This window comes from Leuresthes tenuis, unplaced genomic scaffold, assembly GCF_036924035.1.
Source record: "Leuresthes tenuis unplaced genomic scaffold, fLeuTen1.0.hap1 SCAF_6, whole genome shotgun sequence".
Classification (NCBI taxonomy): Eukaryota; Metazoa; Chordata; class Actinopteri; order Atheriniformes; family Atherinopsidae; genus Leuresthes; species Leuresthes tenuis.
Window position 1 is genome coordinate 30255854 of NW_027325360.1, and position 26998 is coordinate 30282851.

The window sequence follows — 26998 nt, forward strand, 5'->3', positions numbered from 1 at the left end:
CTTTCATGTTTTATAGCAATTATTGATGGACATTCATACCTTCTTGAAGCCGAACACATCCACTCCTGCTTTTGATGATGTATGGTTGGGCATTCGAACCTACTTTTTGCCCGTTTTTCATTAATTATGGGTGGACATTCACACCTTGTCGCAGCCAAACACCTCCGCTCCCTGTTTTGATCATGTATGTTTTGACATTCGCACCTTTTCTCACCTGCTTTTTACTATTGTCGGCCAATCACAGCTTCCTCTCCACCATACTTGTATGGTAGGAAATTCTCACCCACTCTCATCCGAAGACCTCTCCTCCCGCTTTTGTTAATATTTAGTCGGGCATTCGAACCTTTTCTTACCCACTTTTTACAAATTATGGTCGAACATTCACACCTACTTGCAGCTGAATACTTCCGCTCCACCTTTTAGTGATGTATGGTTGGCATTTGCACCTTTTGTTACCCTCTTTTTATACTGATTGCTGAAGATTAAGTTGTTCTTTCTCAAACTACAATTTTTTTTTAATTGTTGAAACTTGATTTGAAGTGGATAAATAAGGAGGACAAACATTTTTAAGTCACGCTGATAGAAGAAATTAATTTTATAGCAAAATCTGTATTTCGTCATATGTCGAGAGATGCTTATTGCTGAAGAAGTTCTTTCACATTCTACAAAGTACAACGTTGTTTATCGTTGAAACTTGATTAGACATGAATAAATATGAAGGACAAAGCAGTCTTAACTTGGTTTGAGTTAATTAATTCGTTTTATAGGAGAATCCGAATTCGTGCTTATTTTCGGATTCCTGAAGAATGAGTCTGGTTCTTTCTCATAATACAAAGTTTGTTGTTTATTGTTGAAACTTCATCAGAAGCGAAGAAATAAATGAATGCCTATCAACAAATGTGGGATCTAAACTCTACTGCTTCCTCTAAAATAATTTCTTTTCTCAATTCAGAAATGTGTGTGTGTAAGTCACAACACCCGTGACACCAAAACGGCTTTCTTTTCTCTCTTTTCTCTACACTCTGCACTATGAGCACACACACCAAATCAGAAAGGCTTTTTTCTCTCTTTTCTACATTATGGACTGTGGGGACACAAAACCGCTCTCTCTTTTTTTTTTTGATTGTGTGCCAGGGCGTTGTCTCACGTATTAGATTATGCTTAAGATACGAATGGGTTTATCAGTCACATCAGAATCCATACATGCTGATCCTCCCGTAATAAAATGGTCGGATCTTATCAAACACACTTTGTTTCTTGTGACAATCAAGTCAGCGAAACAGCGTATACACGTCAAGACACTGAATCAAGTTTGCCACAAGAACTCATAAGTTTGGCAGTATTGCTCTGCCGTCAGCAATCATACACCCATTTTATTTTCGTGAGACGTGCAGGCACCTGTTCATCTACTGTTCTATCACTATGAATTAGTTTATCTATTATCAATAAGGATACTTCTACAACTACTATCAAAGTATGTCCAGACTTCTTATGTTGTCAGTTGCTATATATGAATAAGTGGGTAGCTACTGACAAGCATTAAGCATGTCACACAGCCCAAACATATAACATTTCAGGACACACCACACAGTTAACAACCACAGTGAAGCGTGTCAAAGCCCAAACATGTAACATTCAACAGGACACTTACACAACACATTCAAATCAAACAGTCAGACAACATACAAGAACATATACCCCAGCCGGCATTGCTCCCTGCCTATTTTCCTACAGCTCACTATGTGTGCGCACACCTTTATTCACAAACTCTTCAACTTATACTCTTTTACCGAAGCTGCTACAGCTCGATTGGCCGAATACCCTTAGATCCTATTTCGGTGAATTTGACATCTGCCTTACATGTAACAGATTAGCGGTTTAGCAGTTTTAATTTAGTTTGAGTGAAGGAATTCATTTTATAGCAAAATCCGAAATCGTGAAGCACTCATGAAAGTAAGCTTATTCTCGGATTCCTGAAACTTTAGATTTGCTCTTTCTTTTACTGCAAAGTACAACGTTGTTTTTTTTGTTTAAATCTTTCTAGACATGGTAAATATGAACGACAAAGCAGTTTTAACATAGTTTGAGTGAAGGAATTCATTTTATAGATAAAATCCCAAGAGTCTGCAGAGAAAAGAGAGTGAATGCGAAGTAGACTTTAACACGGCTATGGGAGCGAGCCGAGTGTGGGCTAACCGGGAGATTTGCTTGAAAGAAACGCGACACCGAATAAGCGGTCAGAACAAAGCCTCAATACGGGATTCTCGTGGTGTTTTTGTTGCTGCCTTGTCTTTTGCATAGAGTAAAAGACAAGGCAGCCATCGAATAGGGCCCGATTGTTCCTACTTGGTCAGCCGAGGAGCAAGGGGGGGGGGGGGGCAAGCGTCTCAACCAAGCAAAGCTCACCATGGGGAAGGTGGCTATACCAACTAGCCTGATGCCCTGCTCCCGCAGTGACGGATAATCGTACTCTGGTTTCTCTTCATAACATACAAGTCTTTCGCCTTTTACTAAAGACTTCCGTGGAGAGCAGCACTAATGAGTTGTTTCTATTATATTACCGGGAGTTGTGTAAGTGTCCTGTTGAATGTTACATGTTTGGGCTTTGACACGCTTCACTGTGGTTGTTAACTGTGTGGTGTGTCCTGAAATGTTATATGTTTGGGCTGTGTGACATGCTTAATGCTTGTCAGTAGCTACCCACTTATTCATATATAGCAACTGACAACATAAGAAGTCCGGACATACTTTGATAGTAGTTGTAGAAGTATCCTTATTGATAATAGATCACTAATTCATAGTGATAGAACAGTAGATGAACAGGTGCTTGCACATGTCTCACGAAAATAAAATGGGTGTATGATTGCTGACGGCAGAGCAATACTGCCAAACTTTAGAGTTCTTGTGGCAAACTTGATTCAGTGTCTTGACGTGTATACGCTGTTTCGCTGACTTGATTGTCACAAGAAACAAAGTGTGTTTGATAAGATCCGACCATTTTATTACGGGAGGATCAGTATGTATGGATTCTGATGTGACTGATAAACCCATTCGTATCTTAAGCATAATCTAATACGTGAGACAACGCCCTGGCACACGATAAAAAAAAAAAAAGAGAGAGAGCGGTTTTGTGTCCCCACAGTCCATAATGTAGAAAAGAGAGAAAAAAGCCTTTCTGATTTGGTGTGTGTGCTCATAGTGCAGAGTGTAGAGAAAAGAAAGCCGTTTTGGTGTCACGGGTGTTGTGACTTACACACACACATTTCTAAATTGAGAAAGGAAATTATTTTAGAGGAAGCACTAGAGTTTAGATCCCACATTTGTTGATAGGCATTCATTTATTTCTTCACTTCTGATGAAGTTTCAACAACAAACTTTGTATTATGAGAAAGAACCAGACTCATTCTTCAGGAATCCGAAAATAAGCTCTATTTTATGAGTTATGCACGAATTCGGATTCTCCTATAAAACGAATTCATTAACTCAAACCAAGTTAAGACTGCTTTGTCCTTCATATTTATTCATGTCTAATCAAGTTTCAACGATAAACAATGTTGTACTTTGTAGAATGAGAAAGAACTTCTTCAGCAATAAGCATCTCTCGACATATGACGAAATACAGATTTTGCTATAAAATTAATTCCTTCTATCAGCCTGACTTAAAACTGTTTGTCCTCCTTATTTATCCACTTCAAATCAAGTTTCAACAATTAAAAAAAATTTGTAGTTTGAGAAAGAACAACTTAATCTTCAGCAATCAGTATAAAAAGAGGTGCAAATGCCAACCATACATACCTAAAAGGTGGAGCGGAAGTATTCAGCTGCAAGTAGGTGTGAATGTTCGACCATAATTTGTAAAAAGCGGATAAGAAAAGGTTCGAATGCCCGACTATATATTAACAAAAGCGGGAGGAGAGGTCTTCGGATGAGAGTGGGTGAGAATTTCCAACCATAATCTATAAAATACGGTGAAAAAAAATATGTGAATGCCTCATAGAACACTAAAAGCGGAAGTGTTCGGCTGCAAGAAGGTGTGAATGTCCGACTATATTTGGTGAAAAGCAGGTGAAGCAAGGTCTGAATGCCCAACCTTACATCATCAAAAGCGAGATCAGAGGTGTTTGGCTGCAAGAAGGCCATAGTTTGCCAAAAGCGGGTAAGGTGCGAATGACCGACTAAATATCAACAAAAGTGGGGGCGGAGGTCTTCGGATGCAAGTGGGTGTGAATGTCCAACCATAGTTGGTAAAAAGCGGGTAAGAAAAGGTTAAAATACCCGACTGTACACAATCAATAGCGGGAGCGGAGTTGTTCGGCTACTAAAAGGTGTGAAAGTCCGACCATGGTTTGTAAAAAGCGGGTAAGAAAAGGTGCGAATGCCCGACAATGTATGATCAAAAGAGGGAGTGGAGGTTTTCGGCTGCAAGAAGGTCTGAATGTCCAACCATAATTTGTAAAAACCGGGGAAGAAAAGGCTCGAAAGCCCGACTATACACCATCAAAAGTGGGAGCGGAGGTGTTCAGCTGCAAGACGGTCTGAATGTCCATCAATAATTGCTAGAAAACATGAAAGAAAATTTTCGAATATCAAACTGCACATGATCATAAGCGGGAGAGGAGGTGTTCAGCTGCAAGAAGGTGTGAATGTCTACCCATAATTACTGAAAAATGGGTAAGAAAAGGTGCGAATGTCTAACCATACATCATCAAAAGAGGGAGCGGAGGTGTTCCGCTGTAAGACGGTGTGAATGTCCGACCATAGATGGTAAAAAGCGGGTAAGAAAAGGTTAAATTACCCGACTGTACTCAATCAAAAGAGGGAGCGGAGTTGTTCAGCTAAGAGAAGGTGTGAAAGTCCGACCTTGGTTTGTAAAAAGCGGGTAAGAAAAGGTTCGTATGCCCGAATATACACCATCAAAAGCGGAAGCGGAGGTGTTCGGCTGCAAGATATTGTGAACGTCCGACCAAAGTTTGTAAAAAGCAGTTAAGAAAAGGTTCGAATATCTAACCAAATATAATCAAAAGCGGGAGCAGAGCTGTTCGACTGGAAGTAGGTGTGAATGTCAGATCATAATTTGCAAAAAGCTGATGAGAAAGGGTGAGAATGCCCGACTATACACCATCAAATGCGGTAGCGGAGTTATTCGGCTGTGAGTAGGTGTGAATCTCCAACCATAATTGCTGAAAAATGTGTTAGAAAAGGTAAAAATGCCGGTCCATACATCATCAAAATCGGGAGAGGTGGTGTTCAGCTGCAAGAAGGTCTAAATGTCCATCAATAATTGCTAGAAAACATGAAAGAAAATTTTCGAAAATCAAACCACACATGATCATAAGTGGGAGAGGAGGTGTTCAGCTGCAAGAAGGTGTGAATGTCCACCCATAATACCTGAAAAATGGGTAAAAAAAAGGTGCGAATGCCCAACCATACATCATCAAAAGAAGGAGTGCATGTGTTCGGCTACAAGAAGGTGTGAACGTCCAACCAAAGTTTGTAAAAAGCAGTTAAGAAAAGGTTCGAATATCCAACCATCCATAATCAAAAGCGGGAGCAGAGCTGTTCGACTGCAAGTAGGTGTGAATGTCAGATCATAATTTGCAAAAAGCTGATGAGAAAGGGTGAGAATGCCCGACTATACACCATCAAATGCGGGAGCGGAGTTGTTCGGCTGTGAGTAGGTGTGAATCTCCGACCATAATTGCTGAAAAATGTGTTAGAAAAGGTAAGAATGCCGGTCCATACATCATCAAATGCGAGAGAGGTTGTGTTCGGCTGCAAGTAGGTGTGAATGTCCAGCCATAATTACTCACAAACGGGTAAGAAAAGGTAGTATTGCCAGACCATATATGATCAAAACAGGGAGCGGAGGTGGTTCAGCTGCAAGAAGGTTTGAATGTCCGACTAAAGTTCAAATATATTAACAAAAGCGGGAGGAGAGGTCTTCGGATGAGAGTGGTTGAAAATTTCCAACCATAATGTATAAAATGCGGTGAAAAAAAGGTGTGATAGAACACTAAAAGGTGGAGCGGAAGTGTTCGGCTGCAAGAAGGTGTGAATGTCCGACTATATTTGGTGAAAAGCAGGTGAAGCAAGGTCTGAATGCCCAACCTTACATCATCAAAAGCGAGATCAGAGGTGTTTGGCTGCAAGAAGGCCATAGTTTGCCAAAAGCGGGTAAGGTGCGAATGTCCGACTAAATATCAACAAAATTTGGGGCGGAGGTCTTCGGATGCAAAGTGGGTGTGAATGTCCGACTATATTTGGTGAAAAGCAGGTGAAGCAAGGTCTGAATGCCCAACCTTACATCATCAAAAGCGAGATCAGAGGTGTTTGGCTGCAAGAAGGCCATAGTTTGCCAAAAGCGGGTAAGGTGCGAATGACCGACTAAATATCAACAAAAGTGGGGGCGGAGGTCTTCGGATGCAAGTGGGTGTGAATATCCCACCATACAAGTATGGTGGAGAGGAAGCTGTGAATGGCCGACCATAGTAAAAGGCGGGTGAGAGAAGGTGCGAATGTCAAACCATACATAATCAAAACAGGGAGCGGAGGTGTTCTGCTGTAAGAAGGTGTGAATGTCCAACCATAGTTGGTAAAAAGCGGGTAAGAAAAGGTTAAAATACCCGACTGTACACAATCAATAGCGGGAGCGGAGTTGTTCGGCTACTAAAAGGTGTGAAAGTCCGACCATGGTTTGTAAAAAGCGGGTAAGAAAAGGTGCGAATGCCCGACAATGTATGATCAAAAGAGGGAGTGGAGGTTTTCGGCTGCAAGAAGGTCTGAATGTCCAACCATAATTTGTAAAAACCAGGGAAGAAAAGGCTCGAAAGCCCGACTATACACCATCAAAAGTGGGAGCGGAGGTGTTCAGCTGCAAGACGGTCTGAATGTCCATCAATAATTGCTAGAAAACATGAAAGAAAATTTTCGAATATCAAACTGCACATGATCATAAGCGGGAGAGGAGGTGTTCAGCTGCAAGAAGGTGTGAATGTCTACCCATAATTACTGAAAAATGGGTAAGAAAAGGTGCGAATGCCTAACCATACATCATCAAAAGAGGGAGCGGAGGTGTTCCGCTGTAAGACGGTGTGAATGTCCGACCATAGATGGTAAAAAGCGGGTAAGAAAAGGTTTAATTACCCGACTGTACACAATCAAAAGAGGGAGCGGAGTTGTTCAGCTGAGAGAAGGTGTGAAAGTCCGACCTTGGTTTGTAAAAAGCGGGTAAGAAAAGGTTCGTATTTCCGAATATACACTATCAAAAGCGGAAGCGGAGGTGTTCGGCTGCAAGATATTGTGAACGTCCGACCAAAGTTTGTAAAAAGCAGTTAAGAAAAGGTTCGAATATCTAACCAAACATAATCAAAAGCGGGAGCAGAGCTGTTCGACTGGAAGTAGGTGTGAATGTCAGATCATAATTTGCAAAAAGCTGATGAGAAAGGGTGAGAATGCCCGACTATACACCATCAAATGCGGTAGCGGAGTTGTTCGGCTATGAGTAGGTGTGAATCTCCAACCATAATTTCTGAAAAATGTGTTAGAAAAGGTAAAAATGCCGGTCCATACATAATCAAAATCGGGAGAGGTGGTGTTCAGCTGCAAGAAGGTCTAAATGTCCATCAATAATTGCTAGAAAACATGAAAGAAAATTTTCGAAAATCAAACCACACATAATCATAAGTGGGAGAGGAGGTGTTCAGCTGCAAGAAGGTCTGAATGTCCGACCAATAATTACTGAAAAATGGGTAAGAAAAGGTGCGAATGCCAAATCATACATCATCAAAAGCAGGAGCGGATGTGTTCGGCTACAAGAAGGTTTGAATGTCCAACCATAGTAAGTAAAAGGTGGGTAAGAAAAGGCTCGAATGCCCGACTATATACCATCAAAAGCGGAAGCGGAGGTGTTCGGCTGCAAGACGGTGTGAACGTCCGACCAAAGTTTGTAAAAAGCATTAAGAAAATGTTCGAATATCCAACCAAACATAATCAAAAGCGGGAGCAGAGATGTTCGACTGCAAGTAGGTGTGAATATCAGATCATAATTTGCAAAAAGCTGATGAGAAAGGGTGAGAATGCCCGACTATACACTATCAAATGTGGGAGCGGAGGTGTTCGTCTGTGAGTAGGTGTGAATCTCCGACCATAATTGCTGAAAAATGTGTTAGAAAAGGTAAGAATGCCGGACCATATATCATCAAAAGCGGTAGAGGTTGTGTTCGGCTGCAAGAAGGTGTGAATGTCCAGCCATAATTACTCACAAACGGGTAAGAAAAGGTACTATTGCCAGACCATATATGATCAAAACAGGGAGCGGAGGTGGTTCAGCTGCAAGAAGGTTTGAATGTCCGACTAAAGTTTGTAAAAAGCGGGTAAGACAAGGTGTGAATGCCCGACAATGTATGATCAAAAGAGGAGCGGAGGTTTTCGGCTGCAAGAAGGTCTGAATGTCCACCCATAATTACTGAAAAATGGGTAAGAAAAGGTGCGAAAGCCCAACCGCACATGATCATAAGTGGATGAGAAGATGTTCGACTGCAAGTAGGTGTGAATGTAAGATCATAATTTGTAAAAATCGGGTAAGAAAAGGTAAGAATGCCCAACCATAAATTATCAAAAGCGGCAGCAGAGTTTCGGCTGGTATTTATCAATGTCTAGATAGATTTCAACAAAAAACAACGTTGTACTTTGCAGTAAAAGAAAGTGCAAATCAAAAGTTTTAGGAATCCGAGAATAAGCTTATTTTCATGAGTACTGCACGATTTTGGATTTTATGTATAAAATGAATTTCTTCACGCAAACTAAGTTAACACTGCTTTGTCCTTCATATGTACCCATTTCTACATATATTTCAAGCATAAACTTCCTCATATTACCCTGAATGAGAAAGAGCCACACTTGTGATTAAGCCATACCTCCCTTTTGAGGAGTTCTGCATGATTTGGGATTTTATCTATAAAATTGATTCCTTCACTCAAACTATGTTAAAACGGCTTTTACCTTCATATTTATCAATGTCTTGATAGATTTAAACAAAAAAACAACGTTGTACTTTGCAATAAAAGAAAGAGCAAATCAAAAGTTTTAGGAATCCGAGAATAAGCTTATTTTCATGAGTTCTGCACGATTTCGGATTTTATGTATAAAATGAATTCATTCACTCAAACCAAGTTAAAACTGCTTTTTCCTTCATATTTATCAATGTCTAGATCAACTTCAACAAAGAACAACATTGTATTTTGCAGTAGAAGAAAGAGCAAAACTGAAGGATCAGGAATCCGAGAATAAGCTTCTTTTCATACGTTCTGCATGATTTGGGATTTTATGTATAAAATGAATTCCTTCACTCAAACTAAGTTAACACTGCTTTGTCCTTCATATGTACCCATTTCTACATATATTTCAAGCATAAACTTCCTCATATTACCCTGAATGAGAAAGAGCCACACTTGTGATTAAGCCATACCTCCCTTTTGAGGAGTTCTGCATGATTTGGGATTTTATCTATAAAATCAATTCCTTCACTCAAACTATGTTAAAACGGCTTTTACCTTCATATTTATCAATGTCTCGATAGATTTAAACAAAAAAACAACGTTGTACTTTGCAATAAAAGAAAGAGCAAATCAAAAGTTTTAGGAATCCGAGAATAAGCTTATTTTCATGAGTTCTGCACGATTTCGGATTTTATGTATAAAATGAATTCATTCACTCAAACCAAGTTAAAACTGCTTTTTCCTTCATATTTATCAATGTCTAGATCGACTTCAACAAAGAACAACATTGTATTTTGCAGTAGAAGAAAGAGCAACACTGAAGGATCAGGAATCCAAGAATAAGCTTATTTTCTTATGGGCAAGTGGGAACTGCTTTGTCCTTCATATTTATCAATGTGTAGATGGATTTCAACTTCTTCTACTTCAAAGTCCAATGTTTTTCTTTGTTGAAGTCGATCTAGACATTGATGAATATGGAAGGACAAAGCAGTTCTAACTTGGTTTGAGCAAAGCAATTCATTTTATAGCAAAATCCGAAATCGTGAAGAACTCATGAAAGCAGGCTTATACTCGGATTCCTGAAACTTTAGATTTGATCTTTCTTTTACTGCAAAGTACAACGTTGTTTTTTTTTAAAAAAATATTTCTAGACATGGTAAATATGAAGGACAAATCAGTTTTAACATAGTTTGAGTGAAGTAATGCATTTTATAAGCAAAATCCCAAATCATGCAGAACTCACGAAATGCTTTTTCTCGCTTTTCACTGCTTTTTACAAACTTTGGTCGGACGTTCACACCTTCTTGCATCCGAACACCTCCGCTTCCGCTTTTGATGATGTATATTCGGGCATTCGAACCTTTTTTTACCCGCTTTTTACAAACCATTGTTGGACTTTCACACCTTCTTGCAGCCGAACACCACCTCTCCCGCTTTTGATGATGTATGGTCCAGTATTCTTACCTTTTCTAACACATTTTTCAGCAATTATGGTCGGACATTCACACCTACTCACAGCTGGACACCTCCGCTCCCGCTTTTGATCATACAATGTCGGGACATCGCTCCTTGTCTTACCAGCTTTTTACAAACTTTAGTCGAACATTCACACCTTCTTGCAGCTGAACACCTCCGCTCCCGCTTTTGATGATGTATAGTCGGGCTTTCGAGCCTTTTCTTACCCGGTTTTTACAAATTATGGTTGGACATTCAGACCTTGCAGCCGAACACCTCCGCTCTCTCTTTTGATCATACATTGTTGGGCATTCGCACCTTGTCTTACCCGCTTTTTACAAACTATAGTCAGACATTCACACCTTGCAGCTGAACCTCCGCTCCCTGTTTTGATCATGTATGGTCTGGCAATACTACCTTTTCTTCCCCCGTTTGTGAGTAATTATGGCTGGACAATCACACATACTTGCAGTCGAACAGCTCTGCTCCCGCTTTTGATTATGTTTGGTTGGATATTCGAACCTTTTCTTAACTGCTTTTTACAAACCATGGTCGGACTTTCACACCTTCTTGTAGCCGAACAACTCCGCTCCCGCTATTGATTGTGTACAGTCGGGTATTTTAACCTTTTCTTACCCACTTTTTACCAACTATGGTCGGACATTCACACCGTCTTACAGCGGAACACCTCCGCTCCCGCTTTTTATGGTGTATAGTCGGGCATTCGAACCTTTTCTTACCCGCTATTTACAAACTATGGTAGGACATTCAAACCTTCGTGTATCCGAAAACCTCCGCTCTCTCTTTTGATCATACATTGTCGGACATTCGCACCTTTTCTTACCCGCTTTTTACAAACCATGGTCGGACTGTCACACCTTCTTGTAGCCGAACACATCCGCTCCCGCTATTGATTGTGTACAGTCGGGTATTTTAACCTTTTCTTACCCGCTTTTTACCAAGTATGGTCGGACATTCACACCTTCGTACAGCGGAACACCTCCACTCCCTCTTTTGATGGTGTATGTTCGGGCATTCAAACCTTTTCTTACCCGCTTTTTCCAAACTATGGTCGGCCATTCACAGCTTCCTCTCCACCATACTTGTATGGTGGGATATTCACACCCACTTGCATCCGAAAACCTCCGCCCCCACTTTTTTTGATATTTAGTCGGTCATTCGCAGCTTACCCGCTTTTGGCAAACTATGGCCTTCTTGCAGCCAAACACCTCTGATCTCGTTTTTGATGATGTAAGGTTGGGCATTCAGACCTTGCTTCACCTGCTTTTCACCAAATATAGTCGAACAGTCACACCTTCTTGCAGCCGAACACTTCTGCTCCACCTTTTAGTGTTCTATGGGGTATTCACACCTTTTTTTTCACCGCATTTTATTGATTATGGTTGGAAATTCTCACCCACTCATCCGAAGACCTCTCCTCCTGCTTTTGTTAATATATAGTCGGGCATTCAAACCTTTTCTTACCCGCTTTTTACAAATTATGGTTGTACATTCAGACCTTTTAGCCGAAAACCTCCGCTCCCTCATTTGATCATACATTGTCAGGCATTCGCACCTTGTCTTACCCGCTTTTTATAAACTTTAGTCAGACATTCAAACCTTGCAGCTGAACCACCTCCGCTCCCTGTTTTGATAATGTATGGTCTGGCAATACTACCTTTTCTTACCGGTTTGTGAGTAATTATGGCTGGACATTCACACCTACTTGCAGCCGAACACCACTTTTCCCGCTTTTGATGATGTATGGTCCGGCATTCTAGTCTTTTCTAACACATTTTTCAGCAATTATGGTTTGACATTCACACCTACTCACAGCCGAACACTTCCGCTCCCGCATTTGATGGTGTATAGTCGGGCATTCTCACCCTTTCTCATCAGCTTTTTGCAAATTATGATCTGACATTCACACCTACTTGCAGTCGAACAGCTCTGCTTTTGATTATGTTTGGTTGGATATTCGAAACTTTTCTTCACTGCTTTTTACAAACTTTGGTCGGACGTTCACACCTTCTTGCAGCCGAACACCTCCGCTTCCGCTTTTGATGATGTATATTCGGGCATTCGAACCTTTTCTTACCCATTTTTCAGTAATTATGGGTAGACATTCACACCTTCTTGCAGCTGAACACCTCCTCTCCCGCTTATGATCATGTGCAGTTTGATATTCGAAAATTTTCTTTCATGTTTTCTAGCAATTATTGATGGACATTCAGACCTCCTTGCAGCTGAACACCTCCGCTCCCGCTTTTGATGATGTATAGTCGGGCTTTCGAGCCTTTTCTTCCCCGGTTTTTACAAAATTATGGTTGGACATTCAGACCTTCTTGCAGCCGAAAACCTCCGCTCCCTCTTTTGATCATACATTGTCGGGCATTCGCACCTTCTCTTACCCGCTTTTTACAAACCATGGTCGGACTTTCACACCTTTTAGTAGCGGAACAACTCTGCTCCCGCTATTGATTGTGTACAATCGGGTATTTTCACCTTTTCTTACCCGCTTTTTACCAACTATGGTCAGACATTCACACCTTCTTACAGTGGAACACCGCCGCTCCCTCTTTTGATGGTGTATGTTCGGGCTTTCGAACCTTTTCTTACCCGCTTTTTACAAACTATGGTCGGACATTAAAACCTTCTTGTAGCCGAACACATCCACTCCTGCTTTTGATGATGTATGGTTGGGCATTCGTACCTTTTCTTACCCATTTTGCAGTAATTATGGGTGGACATTCACACCTTTTTGCATTTTAACACCTCCTCTCCCGCTTATGATCATGTGCGGTTTGATATTCGAAAATTCTCTTCCATGTTTTCTAGCAATTATTGATGGACATTCAGACCTTCTTGCAGCTGAACACCTCCGCTCCAGCTGTTGATGGTGTATAGTCGGGCTTTCGAGCCTTTTCTTCCCCGATTTTTACAAATTATGGATGGACATTCAGACCTTCTTTCAGCCGAAAACCTCCGCTCCCTCTTTTGATCATACATTGTCGGGCATTCGCACCTTTTCTTACCCGCTTTTTACAATTCATGGTCGGACTTTCACACCTTTTAGTAGCGGAACAACTCTGCTCCCGCTATTGATTGTGTACAATAGGGTATTTAAAACTTTTCTTACCTGCTTTTTGCCAATTATGGTTGGACATTCACACCTTCTTACAGCGGAACACCTCCGCTCCCTCCTTTGATGGTGTATGTTCGGGCATTCGAACCTTTTCTTACCCGCTTTTTACAAACTATGGTCAGACATTCAAACCTTCTTGTAGCCGAACACATCCACTCCTGCTTTTGATGATGGTTATTCAAACCTACTTGTTGCCCGCTTTTCATTAATTATGGGTGGACATACACACCTTGTCGCAGCCAAACACCTCCGCTCCCTGTTAGGATCATGTATGGTTGGGCATTCGTACCTTTTCTTACCCATTTTGCAGTAATTATGGGTGGACATTCACACCTTCTTGCATTTGAACACCTCCTCTCCCGCTTATGATCATGTGCGGTTTGATATTCGAAAATTCTCTTCCATGTTTTCTAGCAATTATTGATGGACATTCAGACCTTCTTGCAGTTGAACACATCCGCTCCAGCTGTTGATGGTGTATAGTCGGGCTTTCGAGCCTTTTCTTCCCAGATTTTTACAAAATATGGATGGACATTCAGACCTTGTTTCAGCCGAAAACCTCCGCTCCCTCTTTTGATCATACATTGTCGGGCATTCGCACCTTTTCTTACCCGCTTTTTACAAACCATGGTCGGACTTTCACACCTTTTAGTAGCGGAACAACTCTGCTCCCGCTATTGATTGTGTACAATCGGGTATTTTAACCTTTTCTTACCTGCTTTTTGCCAACCATGGTCGGACTTTCACACCTTTTAGTAGCGGAACAACTCTGCTCCCGCTATTGATTGTGTACAATCGGGTATTTTAACCTTTTCTTACCTGCTTTTTGCCAACTATGGTCGGACATTCACACCTTCTTACAGCGGAACACCTCCGCTCCCTCCTTTGATGGTGTATGTTCGGGCATTCGAACCTTTTCTTACCCGCTTTTTACAAACTATGGTCAGACATTCACACCTTCTTGCAGCCGAACACTTCCGCTCTACCTTTTAGTGTTCTATGGGGTATTCACACCTTTTTTTTCACCGCATTTTATAGATTATGGTTGTAAATTCTCACCCACTCTTATCCGAAGACCTCTCCTCCTGCTTTGGTTAATATATAGTCGGGCATTCGAACCTTTTCTTACCCGCTTTTTACAAATTGTGGTCGAACATTCACACCTACTTGCAGCCGAACACCTCCGCTCCCGCTTTTGATGGTGTATAGTCGGGCTTTCGAGCCTTTTCTTCCCCGGTTTTTACAAATTATGGTTGGACATTCAGACCTTGCAGCCGAAAACCTCCGCTCCCTCTTTTGATCATACATTGTCAGGCATTCGCACCTACTTGCAGCCGAATACTTCCGCTCCACCTTTTAGTGATGTATGGTTGGCATTTGGCACCTTTTCTTACCCTTTCTTACCCTACTGATTGCTTAAGATTAAGTTGTTTTTTCTCAAACTACAACATTTTTTTAATTGTTGAAACTTGATTTGAAGTGGATAAATAAGGAGGACAAACAGTTTTAAGTCAGGCTGATAGAAGGAATTAATTTTATAGCAAAATCTGTATTTCGTCATATGTCGAGAGATGCTTATTGCTGAAGAAGTTCTTTCTCATTCTACAAAGTACAACGTTGTTTATCGTTGAAACTTGATTAGACATGAATAAATATGAAGGACAAAGCAGTCTTAACTTGGTTAGAGTTAAGGAATTCGTTTTATAGGAGAATCCGAATTCGTGCATAACTCGTAAAATAGAGCTTATTTTCGGATTCCTGAAGAATGAGTCTGGTTCTTTCTCATAATACAAAGTTTGTTGTTTATTGTTGAAACTTCATCAGAAGTGAAGAAATAAATGAATGCCTATCAACAAATGTGGGATCTAAACTCTAGTGCTTCCTCTAAAATAATTTCCTTTCTCAATTCAGAAATGTGTGTGTGTAAGTCACAACACCCGTGACACCAAAATGGCTTTCTTTTCTCTCTTTTCTCTACACTCTGCACTGTGAGCACACACACCAAATCAGAAAGGCTTTTTTCTCTCTTTTCTACATTATGGACTGTGGGGACACAAAACCGCTCTCTCTTTTTTTTTTTGATTGTGTGCCAGGGCGTTGTCTCACGTATTAGATTATGCTTACGATACGAATGGGTTTATCAGTCACATCAGAATCCATACATACTGATCCTCCCGTAATAAAATGGTCGGATCTTATCAAACACACTTTGTTTCTTGTGACAATCAAGTCAGCGAAACAGCGTATACACGTCAAGACACTGAATCAAGTTTGCCACAAGAACTCATAAGTTTGGCAGTATTGCTCTGCCGTCAGCAATCATACACCCATTTTATTTTCGTGAGACATGTGCAGGCACCTGTTCATCTACTGTTCTATCACTATGAATTAGTTTATCTATTATCAATAAGGATACTTCTACAACTACTATCAAAGTATGTCCAGACTTCTTATGTTGTCAGTTGTTATATATATGAATAAGTGGGTAGCTACTGACAAGCATTAAGCATGTCACACAGCCCAAACATATAACATTTCAGGACACACCACACAGTTAACAACCACAATGAAGTGTCAAAGCCCAAACATGTAACATTCAACAGGACACTTACACAACACATTCAAATCAAACAGTCAGACAACATACAAGAACATATACCCCAGCCGGCATTGCTCCCTGCCTATTTTCCTACAGCTCACTATGTGTGCGCACACCTTTATTCACAAACTCTTCAACTTATACTCTTTTACCAAAGCTGCTACAGCTCGATTGGCCGAATACCCTTAGATCCTATTTCGGTGAATTTGACATCTGCCTTACATGTAACAGATTAGCGGTTTAGCAGTTTTAATTTAGTTCGAGTGAAGGAATTCATTTTATCGCAAAATCCGAAATTGTGAAGAACTCATGAAAGTAAGCTTATTCTCGGATTCCTGAAACTTTAGATTTGCTCTTTCTTTTACTGCAAAGTACAACGTTGTTTTTTTTTTTATTAAATCTTTCTAGACATGGTAAATATGAAGGACAAAGCAGTTTTAACATAGTTTGAGTGAAGGAATTCATTTTATAGATAAAATCCCAAGAGTCTGCTGAGAAAAGAGAGTGAATGCGAAGTAGACTTTAACACGGCTCTGGGAGCGAGCCGAGTGTGGGCTAACCGGGAGAATTGCTTGAAAGAAACGCGACACCGAATGAGCGGTCAGAACAAAGCCTCAATACGGTGTTCCCGTGGTGTTTTTGTTGCTGCCTTGTCGATTGCACAGGGGCAAGCGTTTCAACCAAGCAACGCTCACCATGGGGAAGGTGGCTATGGCAACTAGCCTGATGCCCTGCTCCCGCAGTGACGGATAATCGTACTCTGGTTTCTCTTCATAACATACAAGTCTTTCGCCTTTTACTAAAGACTTTCGTGGAGAGCAGCACTAATGAGTTGTTTCTATTTTTGGCAGGCTTTACCTTTGCGGGTGAAGCCCTTTCTGTCTCTGCAAAATAAATTTTGTTACTGTGCAGAGTTACTTCTCTGAGTAGAGTCGCCTTACTTGTTGCGATTGTGCCGATGTTCGAAGCTGGAGTGCAAAGTTTTTGCTTGAATGGTGCTTGCTGGAGCATGCGGGAGTGCAAAGTTATACCATTTAAAAGGGCTGAAGAGTGCTCAGTGCAGCGGGTGGGCGGAGGTGCAACGTGACACTCTGGCCACCTATGGCCATAAAAAGAACACTGCTACAAGTGCGCATTGTGCCAGCAAGGGCCCTCGGACCTGAAACAGTGGACAGTTATCGCTTCTCGGCCTTTTGGCTAAGATCAAGTGTAGTATCTGTTCTTATCAGTTTAATATGTCCTCTATACGAGGACTACATATTAAATGGATTTTTAAGAATAGGAGTTGAAAAAGAAGCTTGCTCCGTTCACTCCAAGCATCGACCCAGTACTGCAGTGCCGCTGGGAACGGTGCGCTCTTCTCTGCTCTTGTGAAAAAGCAAACAGCGATGCAGGATGGAAGTTTCAGGGAGCCCAAGATGAAACTTTCTTTTAATCTGCTGAGAAAAGAGAGTGAATGCGAAGTAGACTTTAACACAGCTCTGGGAGCGAGCTGAGTGTGGGCTAACCGGGAGAATTGCTTGAAAGAAACGCGACACCGAATGAGTGGTCAGAACAAAGCCTCAATACGGTGTTCCCGTGGTGTTTGTGGCTGCCTTGTCTTTTGCACAGAGTAAAAGACAAGGCAGCCATCGAATAGGGCCCGATTGTTCCTACTTGGTCAGCCGAGGAGCAAGGGGGGGGGAGCAAGCGTCTCAACCAAGCAAATCTCACCAAGTAGGAACAATCGGGCCCTATTCGATGGCTGCAACACCTGAAAGAGATATTGATGCGAGACCCGATCAAAAGCTTTTTCAAAGTCTAAATTTAAGATGACAAGCCGGGTGTTTCTGTCTCTAGCGTAATCAATGATGTCTCGAATCAGTACGAGGCTGTCGGTGAGTTGTCTCTCTGAGATGACACAAGCCTGGTCTGGGTGAATTACCTCCTCTAAAACAGAGGACATCCGTGTCGTTAAAACCTTGCTAAAAAGTTTACAGTCAAAGTTTAAAAGTGTGATGGGCCTCCAATTCTTTAGGTCAGTCTTATCATTTTTATCAGAAGTGAAGAAATAAATGAATGCCTATCAACAAATGTGGGATCTAAACTCTAGTGCTTCCTCTAAAATAATTTCCTTTCTCAATTTAGAAATGTGTGTGTGTAAGTCACAACACCCGTGACACCAAAACGGCTTTCTTTTCTCTACACTCTGCACTATGAGCACACACACCAAATCAGAAAGGCTTTTTTCTCTCTTTTCTACATTATGGACTGTGGGGACACAAAACCGCTCTCTCTTTTTTTTTTTATCGTGTGCCAGGGCGTTGTCTCACGTATTAGATTGTGCTTAAGATACGAATGGGTTTATCAGTCACATCAGAATCCATACATACTGATCCTCCCGTAATAAAATGGTCGGATCTTATCAAACACACTTTGTTTCTTGTGACAATCAAGTCAGCGAAACAGCCTATACACGTCAAGACACTGAATCAAGTTTGCCACAAGAACTCATAAGTTTGGCAGTATTGCTCTGCCGTCAGCAATCATACACCCATTTTATTTTCGTGAGACATGTGCAGGCACCTGTTCATCTACTGTTCTATCACTATGAATTAGTTTATCTATTATCAATAAGGATACTTCTACAACTACTATCAAAGTATGTCCAGACTTCTTATGTTGTCAGTTGTTATATATATGAATAAGTGGGTAGCTACTGACAAGCATTAAGCATGTCACACAGCCCAAACATATAACATTTCAGGACACACCACACAGTTAACAACCACAGTGAAGTGTCAAAGCCCAAACATGTAACATTCAACAGGACACTTACACAACACATTCAAATCAAACAGTCAGACAACATACAAGAACATATACCCCAGCCGGCATTGCTCCCTGCCTATTTTCCTACAGCTCACTATGTGTGCGCACACCTTTATTCACAAACTCTTCAACTTATACTCTTTTACCAAAGCTGCTACAGCTCGATTGGCCGAATACCCTTAGATCCTATTTCGGTGAATTTGACATCTGCCTTACATGTAACAGATTAGCGGTTTAGCAGTTTTAATTTAGTTCGAGTGAAGGAATTCATTTTATCGCAAAATCCGAAATTGTGAAGAACTCATGAAAGTAAGCTTATTCTCGGATTCCTGAAACTTTAGATTTGCTCTTTCTTTTACTGCAAAGTACAACGTTGTTTTTTTTTTTATTAAATCTTTCTAGACATGGTAAATATGAAGGACAAAGCAGTTTTAACATAGTTTGAGTGAAGGAATTCATTTTACAGATAAAATCCCAAGAGTCTGCTGAGAAAAGAGAGTGAATGCGAAGTAGGCTTTAACACGGCTCTGGGAGCGAGCCGAGTGTGGGCTAACCGGGAGAATTGCTTGAAAGAAACGCGACACCGAATGAGCGGTCAGAACAAAGCCTCAATACGGTGTTCCCGTGGTGTTTTTGTTGCTGCCTTGTCGATTGCACAGGGGCAAGCGTTTCAACCAAGCAACGTTCACCATGGGGAAGGTGGCTATGGCAACTAGCCTGATGCCCTGCTCCCGCAGTGACGGATAATCGTACTCTGGTTTCTCTTCATAACATACAAGTCTTTCGCCTTTTACTAAAGACTTTCGTGGAGAGCAGCACTAATGAGTTGTTTCTATTTTTGGCAGGCTTTACCTTTGCGGGTGAAGCCCTTTCTGTCTGTGCAAAATAAATTTTGTTACTGTGCAGAGTTACTTCTCTGAGTAGAGTCGCCTTACTTGTTGCGATTGTGCCGATGTTCGAAGCTGGAGTGCAAAGTTGTTGCTTGAATGGTGCTTGCTGGAGCATGCGGGAGTGCAAAGTTATACCATTTAAAAGGGCTGAAGAGTGCTCAGTGCAGCGGGTGGGCGGAGGTGCAACGTGACACTCTGGCCACCTATGGCCATAAAAAGAACACTGCTACAAGTGCGCATTGTGCCAGCAAGGGCCCTCGGACCTGAAACAGTGGACAGTTATCGCTTCTCGGCCTTTTGGCTAAGATCAAGTGTAGTATCTGTTCTTATCAGTTTAATATGTCCTCTATACGAGGACTACATATTAAATGGATTTTTAAGAATAGGAGTTGAAAAAGAAGCTTGCTCCGTTCACTCCAAGCATCGACCCAGTACTGCCGTGCCGCTGGGAACGGTGCGCTCTTCTCTGCTCTTGTGAAAAAGCAAACAGCGATGCAGGATGGAAGTTTCAGGGAGCCCAAGATGAAACTTTCTTTTAATCTGCTGAGAAAAGAGAGTGAATGCGAAGTAGACTTTAACACAGCTCTGGGAGCGAGCTGAGTGTGGGCTAACCGGGAGAATTGCTTGAAAGAAACGCGACACCGAATGAGTGGTCAGAACAAAGCCTCAATACGGTGTTCCCGTGGTGTTTGTGGCTGCCTTGTCTTTTGCACAGAGTAAAAGACAAGGCAGCCATCGAATAGGGCCCGATTGTTCCTACTTGGTCAGCCGAGGAGCAAGGGGGGGGGAGCAAGCGTCTCAACCAAGCAAATCTCACCAAGTAGGAACAATCGGGCCCTATTCGATGGCTGCAACACCTGAAAGAGATATTGATGCGAGACCCGATCAAAAGCTTTTTCAAAGTCTAAATTTAAGATGACAAGCCGGGTGTTTCTGTCTCTAGCGTAATCAATGATGTCTCGAATCAGTACGAGGCTGTCGGTGAGTTGTCTCTCTGAGATGACACAAGCCTGGTCTGGGTGAATTACCTCCTCTAAAACAGAGGACATCCGTGTCGTTAAAACCTTGCTAAAAAGTTTACAGTCAAAGTTTAAAAGTGTGATGGGCCTCCAATTCTTTAGGTCAGTCTTATCATTTTTATCAGAAGTGAAGAAATAAATGAATGCCTATCAACAAATGTGGGATCTAAACTCTAGTGCTTCCTCTAAAATAATTTCCTTTCTCAATTTAGAAATGTGTGTGTGTAAGTCACAACACCCGTGACACCAAAACGGCTTTCTTTTCTCTACACTCTGCACTATGAGCACACACACCAAATCAGAAAGGCTTTTTTCTCTCTTTTCTACATTATGGACTGTGGGGACACAAAACCGCTCTCTCTTTTTTTTTTTATCGTGTGCCAGGGCGTTGTCTCACGTATTAGATTGTGCTTAAGATACGAATGGGTTTATCAGTCACATCAGAATCCATACATACTGATCATCCCGTAATAAAATGGTCGGATCTTATCAAACACACTTTGTTTCTTGTGACAATCAAGTCAGCGAAACAGCGTATACACGTCAAGACACTGAATCAAGTTTGCCAAAAGAACTCATAAGTTTGGCAGTATTGCTCTGCCGTCAGCAATCATACATCCATTTTATTTTCGTGAGACATGTGCAGGCACCTGTTCATCTACTGTTCTATCACTATGAATTAGTTTATCTATTATCAATAAGGATACTTCTACAACTACTCTATCAAAGTATGTCCGGACTTCTTACGTAGTCAGTTGCTATATATGAATAAGTGGGTAGCTACTGACAAGCATTAAGCATGTCACACAGCCCAAACATATAACATTTCAGGACACACCACACAGTTAACAACCACAGTGAAGCGTGTCAAAGCCCAAACATGTAACATTCAACAGGACACTTACACAACTCCCGGTAATATAATTGAAACAACTCATTAGTGCTGCTCTCCACGGAAGTCTTTAGTAAAAGGCGAAAGACTTGTATGTTATGAAGAGAAACCAGAGTACGATTATCTGTCACTGCGGGAGCAGGGCATCAGGCTAGTTGGTATAGCCACCTTCCCCATGGTGAGCTTTGCTTGGTTGAGACGCTTGCCCCCCCCCCTTGCTCCTCGGCTGACCAAGTAGGAACAATCGGGCCCTATTCGATGGCTGCCTTTTCTTTTACTCTATGCAAAAGACAAGGCAGCAACAAAAACACCACGAGAATCCCGTATTGAGGCTTTGTTCTGACCGCTCATTCGGTGTCGCGTTTCTTTCAAGCAATTCTCCCGGTTAGCCGACACTCGGCCCGCTCCCATAGCCGTGTTAAAGTCTACTTCGCATTCACTCTCTTTTCTCTGCAGACTCTTGGGATTTTATCTATAAAATGAATTCCTTCACTCAAACTATGTCAAAACTGCTTTGTCGTTCATATTTACCATGTCTAGAAAGATTTAAACAAAAAAAACAACGTTGTACTTTGCAGTAAAAGAAAGAGCAAATCTAAAGTTTCAGGAATCCGAGAATAAGCTTACTTTCATGAGTGCTTCACGATTTCGGATTTTGCTATAAAATGAATTCCTTCACTCAAACTAAATTAAAACTGCTAAACCGCTAATCTGTTACATGTAAGGCAGATGTCAAATTCACCGAAATAGGATCTAAGGGTATTCGGCCAATCGAGCTGTAGCAGCTTCGGTAAAAGAGTATAAGTTGAAGAGTTTGTGAATAAAGGTGTGCGCACACATAGTGAGCTGTAGGAAAATAGGCAGGGAGCAATGCCGGCTGGGGTATATGTTCTTGTATGTTGTCTGACTGTTTGATTTGAATGTGTTGTGTAAGTGTCCTGTTGAATGTTTGGGCTTTGACACTTCACTGTGGTTGTTAACTGTGTGGTGTGTCCTGAAATGTTATATGTTTGGGCTGTGTGACATGCTTAATGCTTGTCAGTAGCTATCCACTTATTCATATATAGCAACTGACAACATAAGAAGTCTGGACATACTTTGATAGTAGTTGTAGAAGTATCCTTATTGATAATAGATAAACTAATTCATAGTGATAGAACAGTAGATGAACAGGTGCCTGCACGTCTCACGAAAATAAAATGGGTGTATGATTGCTGACGGCAGAGCAATACTGCCAAACTTATGAGTTCTTGTGGCAAACTTGATTCAGTGTCTTGACGTGTATACGCTGTTTCGCTGACTTGATTGTCACAAGAAGCAAAGTGTGTTTGATAAGATCCGACCATTTTATTACGGGAGGATCAGTATGTATGGATTCTGATGTGACTGATAAACCCATTCGTATCTTAAGCATAATCTAATACGTGAGACAACGCCCTGGCACACAATCAAAAAAAAAAAGAGAGAGCGGTTTTGTGTCCCCACAGTCCATAATGTAGAAAAGAGAGAAAAAAGCCTTTCTGATTTGGTGTGTGTGCTCATAGTGCAGAGTGTAGAGAAAAGAGAGAAAAGAAAGCCGTTTTGGTGTCACGGGTGTTGTGACTTACACACACACATTTCTGAATTGAGAAAAGAAATTATTTTAGAGGAAGCAGTAGAGTTTAGATCCCACATTTGTTGATAGGCATTCATTTATTTCTTCGCTTCTGATGAAGTTTCAACAATAAACAACAAACTTTGTATTATGAGAAAGAACCAGACTCATTCTTCAGGAATCCGAAAATAAGCACGAATTCGGATTCTCCTATAAAACGAATTAATTAACTCAAACCAAGTTAAGACTGCTTTGTCCTTCATATTTATTCATGTCTAATCAAGTTTCAACGATAAACAACGTACTTTGTAGAATGTGAAAGAACTTCTTCAGCAATAAGCATCTCTCGACATATGACGAAATACAGATTTTGTTATAAAATTAATTTCTTCTATCAGCGTGACTTAAAACTGTTTGTCCTCCTTATTTATCCACTTCAAATCAAGTTTCAACAATTAAAAAAAAATTGTAGTTTGAGAAAGAACAACTTAATCTTCAGCAATCAGTATAAAAAGAGGGTAACAAAAGGTGCAAATGCCAACTATACATCACTAAAAGGTGGAGCGGAAGTATTCAGCTGCAAGTAGGTGTGAATGTTCGACCATAATTTGTAAAAAGTGGGTAAGAAAAGGTTCGAATGCCCGACTAAATATTAACAAAAGCGGGAGGAGAGGTCTTCGGATGAGAGTGGGTGAGAATTTCCTACCATACAAGTATGGTGGAGAGGAAGCTGTGATTGGCCGACAATAGTAAAAAGCAGGTGAGAAAAGGTGCGAATGTCAAAACATACATGATCAAAACAGGGAGCGGAGGTGTTTGGCTGCGACAAGGTGTGAATGTCCACCCATAATTAATGAAAAACGGGCAACAAGTAGGTTCGAATGCCCAACCATACATCATCAAAAGCAGGAGTGGATGTGTTCGGCTTCAAGAAGGTATGAATGTCCATCAATAATTGCTATAAAACATGAAAGAAAATTTTCGAATATCAAACCGCACATAATCATAAGCGGGAGAGGAGGTGTTCCGCTGCAAGAAGGTGTGAATATCCACCCATAATTACTGAAAAATGGGTAAGAAAAGGTGCGAATGCCCAACCATACATCATCAAAAGCAGGAGTGGATGTGTTCGGCTACAAGAAGGTTTGAATGTCCGACCATAGTTTGTAAAAAGCGGGTAAGAACAGGTTTGTATGCCCGACTGTACACCATCAAATGCGGGAGCGGAGTTGTTCGGCTGTGAGTAGGTGTGAATCTCCAACCATAATTGCTGAAAAATGTGTTAGAAAAGGTAAAAATGCCGGTCCATACATCATCAAAAGCAGGAGAGGTGGTGTTCGGCTGCAAGTAGGTGTGAATGTCCAGCCATAATTACTCACAAATGGGTAAGAAAAGGTAGTATTGCCAGACCATACATGATCAAAACAGGGAGCGGAGGTGGTTAAGCTGCAAGAAGGTGTTAATGTCCGACTAAAGTTCAAATATATTAACAAAAGCGGGAGGAGAGGTCTTCGGATGAGAGTGGTTGAAAATTTCCGACCATAATGTATAAAATGCGGTGAAAAAAAGGTGTGATAGAACACTAAAAGGTGGAGCGGAAGTGTTCGGCTGCAAGAAGGTGTGAATGTCCGACTATATTTGGTGAAAAGCAGGTGAAGCAAGGTCTGAATGCCCAACCTTACATCATCAAAAGCGAGATCAGAGGTGTTTGGCTGCAAGAAGGCCATAGTTTGCCAAAAGCGGGTAAGGTGCGAATGTCCGACTAAATATCAACAAAATTTGGGGCGGAGGTCTTCGGATGCAAGTGGGTGTGAATATCCCACCATACAAGTATGGTGGAGAGGAAGCTGTGAATAGCCGACCATAGTTTGGAAAAAGCGGGTAAGAAAAGGTTTGAATGCCCGAACATACACCATCAAAAGAGGGAGCGGAGGTGTTCCGCTGTACGAAGGTGTGAATGGCCGACCACACTTGGTAAAAAGCGGGTAAGAAAAGGTTAAAATACCCGACTGTACACAATCAATAGCGGGAGCGGATGTGTTCGGCTACAAGAAGATGTGACAGTCCGACCATGGTTTGTAAAAAGCGGGAGCAGAGGTGTTCCGCTGTAAGACGGTGTGAATGTCCGACCATAGTTGGTAAAAAGCGGGTAAGAGAAGGTTAAAATACCCGACTGTACACAATCAATAGCGGGAGCGGAGTTGTTCGGCTACAAGAAGGTGTGAAAGTCCGACCATAATTGCTGAAGAATGTGTTAGAAAAGGTAAGAATGCTGGACCATACATCATCAAAAGCGGGAGAGGTGGTGTTCGGCTGCAAAAAGGTGTGACTGTTCGACTAAAGTTTGTAAAAAGTGGGTAAGACAAGGTGCGAATGCCTGACAATGTATGATCAAAAGCGGGAGCGGAGGTGTTCAGCTGCAAGAAGGTCTACATGTCCATCAATAATTGCTAGAAAACATGAAAGAAACTTTTCGAAAATCAAACCGCACATGAGCATAAGTGGGATAGGAGGTGTTCAGCTGCAAGGTGTGAATGTCCACCCATAATTCCTGAAAAATGGGCAAAAAAAAGGTGTGAATGCCCAACCATACATCATCAAAAGCAGGAGTGGAAGTGTTCGGCTACAAGAAGGTGTGAACGTCCAACCAAAATATGTAAAAAGAAGTTAAGAAAAGGTTCGAATATCCAACCAAACATAATCAAAAGCGGGAGCAGAGCTGTTCGACTGCAAGTAGGTGTGAATGTCAGATCATAATTTGCAAAAAGCTGATGAGAAAGGGTGAGAATGCCCGACTATACATCATCAAATGCGGGAGCGGAGTTGTTCGGCTGTGAGTAGGTGTGAATCTCCGACCATAATTGCTGAAAAATGTGTTAGAAAAGGTAAAAATGCCGGTCCATACATCATCAAAGGCGAGAGAGGTTGTGTTCGGCTGCAAGTAGGTGTGAATGTCCAGCCATAATTACTCACAAACGGGTAAGAAAAGGTAGTAGCCAGACCATATATGATCAAAACAGGGAGCGGAGGTGGTTCAGCTGCAAGAAGGTTTGAATGTCAAACTAAAGTTCAAATATATTAACAAAAGTGGGAGGAGAGGTCTTCGGATGAGAGTGGTTGAAAATTTCCAACCATAATGTATAAAATGCGGTGAAAAAAAAGGTGTGATAGAACACTAAAAGGTGGAGCGGAAGTGTTCGGCTGCAAGAAGGTGTGAATGTCCGACTATATTTGGTGAAAAGCAGGTGAAGCAAGGTCTGAATGCCCAACCTTACATCATCAAAAGCAAGATCAGAGTTGTTTGGCTGCAAGAAGGCCATAGTTTGCCAAAAGCGGGTAAGGTGCGAATGTCCGACTAAATATCAACAAAATTTGGGGCGGAGGTCTTCGGATGCAAGTGGGTGTGAATATCCCACCATACAAGTATGGTGGAGAGGAAGCTGTGAATAGCCGACCATAGTTTGGAAAAAGCGGGTAAGAAAAGGTTGGAATGCCCGAACATACACCATCAAAAGAGGGAGCGGAGGTGTTCCGCTGTACGAAGGTGTGAATGGCCGACCACACTTGGTAAAAAGCGGGTAAGAAAAGGTTAAAATA

General features: G+C 41.5%; 6 non-coding genes across 6 annotated transcripts; 5 read left to right on the top strand and 1 right to left on the bottom strand.

The window, feature by feature from the left end:
- Nucleotides 1-2466: 2466 nt before the first annotated feature.
- Nucleotides 2467-2582, top strand: LOC140310807 (U5 spliceosomal RNA). The gene has a single exon (XR_011916843.1). It is a non-coding gene; the product is annotated as a U5 spliceosomal RNA (small nuclear RNA).
- Nucleotides 2583-16950: 14368 nt separating this feature from the next.
- Nucleotides 16951-17064, top strand: LOC140310723 (U5 spliceosomal RNA). The gene has a single exon (XR_011916767.1). It is a non-coding gene; the product is annotated as a U5 spliceosomal RNA (small nuclear RNA).
- Nucleotides 17065-17372: 308 nt separating this feature from the next.
- LOC140310859 (U2 spliceosomal RNA) lies at nucleotides 17373-17556 on the top strand. The gene has a single exon (XR_011916888.1). It is a non-coding gene; the product is annotated as a U2 spliceosomal RNA (small nuclear RNA).
- Nucleotides 17557-19755: 2199 nt separating this feature from the next.
- Nucleotides 19756-19869, top strand: LOC140310724 (U5 spliceosomal RNA). The gene has a single exon (XR_011916768.1). It is a non-coding gene; the product is annotated as a U5 spliceosomal RNA (small nuclear RNA).
- Nucleotides 19870-20177: 308 nt separating this feature from the next.
- Nucleotides 20178-20361, top strand: LOC140310380 (U2 spliceosomal RNA). The gene has a single exon (XR_011916457.1). It is a non-coding gene; the product is annotated as a U2 spliceosomal RNA (small nuclear RNA).
- A 1448-nt stretch (nucleotides 20362-21809) lies between these two features.
- Nucleotides 21810-21925, bottom strand: LOC140310795 (U5 spliceosomal RNA). The gene has a single exon (XR_011916832.1). It is a non-coding gene; the product is annotated as a U5 spliceosomal RNA (small nuclear RNA).
- Nucleotides 21926-26998: the final 5073 nt, after the last annotated feature.